The following is a 3,068-nucleotide window of genomic DNA, read 5'->3' as shown; positions in this document are numbered from 1 at the left end:
AGTTTCCTGACCATGGACATTGGATGTCATTGATAACGGGATCACATCATTAGGAGAATGATGTGATGGACAAGACCCAATCCTAAGCCTAGCACAAGATCGTGTAGTTCGTTTGCTCAGAGCTTTTCTAATGTCAAGTATCATTTCCTTAGACCATGAGATTGTGCAACTCCCGGATACCGTAGGAATGCTTTGGGTGTACCAAACGTCACAACGTAACTGGGTGACTATAAAGGTGCACTGCAGGTATCTCCGAAAGTGTCTGTTGGGTTGGCACGAATCGAGACTGGGATTTGTCACTCCGTGTAAACGGAGAGGTATCTCTGGGCCCACTTGGTAGGACATCATCATAATGTGCACAATGTGACCAAGGAGTTGATCACGGGATGATGTGAGTTACGGAACGAGTAAAGAGACTTGCCGGTAACGAGATTGAACAAGGTATCGGGATACCGACGATCGAATCTCGGGCAAGTAACATACCGATAGACAAAGGGAATTGTATACGGGATTGATTGAATCCTCGATATCGTGGTTCATCCGATGAGATCATCGAGGAGCATGTGGGAGCCAACATGGGTATCCAGATCCCGCTGTTGGTTATTGACCGGAGAGTCGTCTCAGTCATGTCTCCGTGTCTCCCAAACCCGTAGGGTCTACACACTTAAGGTTCGGTGACGCTAGGGTTGTAGAGATATTAGTATGCGGTAACCCGAAAGTTGTTCGGAGTCCCGGATGAGATCCTGGACGTCACAAGGAGTTCCGGAATGGTCCGGAGGTAAAGATTTATATATGGGAAGTCTTATTTTGGTCGCCGGAAAAGTTTCGCACTTTATCGGTATTGTACCGGGAGTGCCGAAAGGGGTCCGGGGGTCCACCAAGGGGGTCCAAACCAGCCCCGGGGGGGGGCACATGGGCTGTAGGGGGTGCGCCTTGGCCTATATGGGCCAAGGGAACCAGCCCCAAGAGGCCCATGCGCCAAGAGATAAGATAAACGGAGAGTCCTAAAGGGGGAAGGCACCTTCGAGGTGCCTTGGGGGGGAAGGACTCCTCCCTGGCCGCACCCTTCCTTGGAGGAAGGGGCAAGGCTGCGCCCCCCTCTCCCTTGGCCCTATATATAGTGGGGGGAAGGAAGGGCAGCAATACCTAAGCCCTGGCGCCTCCCTCTCCCTCCCGTGACACCTCTTCCTCCCCGCTTGCACTTGGCAAAGCCCTGCCGGGATCCCGCTACTTCCACCACCACGTCGTCGTGCTGCTGGATCTCCATCAACCTCTCCTTCCCCCTTGCTGGATCAAGAAGGAGGAGACGTCGCTGCTCCGTACTTGTGTTGAACGCGGAGGTGCCGTCCGTTCGGCGCTAGGATCATCGGTGATTTGGATCACGACGAGTACGACTCCATCAACCCCGTTCTCTTGAACACTTCCGCTCGCGATCTACAAGGGTATGTAGATGCACTCCCCTTCCCCTCGTTGCTAGATTACTCCATAGATTGATCTTGGTGATGTGTAGAAAATTTTGAATTTCTGCTACGTTCCCCAACAGTGGCATCATAAGCTAGGTCTATGCGTAGTTTCTATGCACGAGTAGAACACAAAGTAGTTGTGGGCGTAGATGTTGCCAATTCTTCTTTCCGCTACTAGTCTTATCTTGTTTCGGCGGCATTGTGGGATGAAGCGGCCCGGACCGACCTTACACGTACGCTTACGTGAGACAGGTTCCACCGACTGACATGCACTAGTTGCATAAGGTGGCTAGCGGGTGTCTGTCTCTCCCACTTTAGTCGGAACGGATTCGATGAAAAGGGTCCTTATGAAGGGTAAATAGAAATTGGCATATCACGTTGTGGTCTTACGTAGGTAAGAAACGTTCTTGCTAGAAACCTATACAAGCCACGTAAAAACTTGCAACAACAATTAGAGGACGTCTAACTTGTTTTTGCAGCATGTGCTATGTGATGTGATATGGCCAGAAGATGTGATGAATGATATATGTGATGTATGAGATTGATCATATTCTTGTAATAGGAATCACGACTTGCATGTCGATGAGTATGACAACCGGCAGGAGCCATAGGAGTTGTCTTTATTTTTTGTATGACCTGCGTGTCATTGAATAACGCCATGTAAATTACTTTATTATTGCTAAGCGCGTTAGCCATAGAAGTAGAAGTAATCGTTGGTGTGACAACTTCATGAAGACACAATGATGGAGATCATGATGATGGAGACCATGGTGTCATGCCGGTGACAAAGATGATCATGGTGCCCCGAAGATGGAGATCAAAGGAGCAAAATGATATTGGCCATATCATGTCACTATTTGATTGCATGTGATGTTTATCATGTTATGCATCTTATTTGCTTAGAACGACGGTAGTAAGTAAGATGATCCCTCACTAAAATTTCAAGAGACGTGTTCCCCCTAACTGTGCACCGTTGCGAAGGTTCGTTGTTTCGAAGCACCACGTGATGATCGGGTGTGATAGATTCTAACGTTCGAATACAACGGGTGTTGACGAGCCTAGCATGTACAGACATGGCCTCGGAACACATGCAAAACACTTAGGTTGACTTGACGAGCCTAGCATGTACAGACATGGCCTCGGAACACAAGAGACCGAAAGGTCGAACATGAGTCGTATAGCAGATACGATCAACATGGAGATGTTCACCGATGATGACTAGTCCGTCTCACGTGATGATCGGACACGGCCTAGTTTGACTCGGATCATGTATCACTTAGATGACTAGAGGGATGTCTATCTGAGTGGGAGTTCAATAATCAGATGAACTTCATTATCATGAACATAGTCAAAAGGTCTTTACAAATTATGTCATTGCGTTTTAGTTCTACTGTTTAAGATATGTTCCTAGAGAAAATTTAGTTGAAAGTTGATAGTAGCAATTATGCGGACTGGGTCCGTAAACTGAGGATTGTCCTCATTGCTGCACAGAAGGCTTATGTCCTTAATGCACCGCTCGGTGTGCTGAACCTCAGCGTCGTCTGTAGATGTTGCGAAACATCTGACATACACGTTTTGATGACTACGTGATAGTTCAGTGCGTAA

Source organism: Aegilops tauschii, chromosome 7 (assembly GCF_002575655.3).
Source record: "Aegilops tauschii subsp. strangulata cultivar AL8/78 chromosome 7, Aet v6.0, whole genome shotgun sequence".
Lineage (NCBI taxonomy): Eukaryota > Viridiplantae > Streptophyta > Magnoliopsida > Poales > Poaceae > Aegilops > Aegilops tauschii.
The sequence above is the reverse complement of the archived record's forward strand: the minus strand, read 5'-3'. Positions refer to the sequence as shown.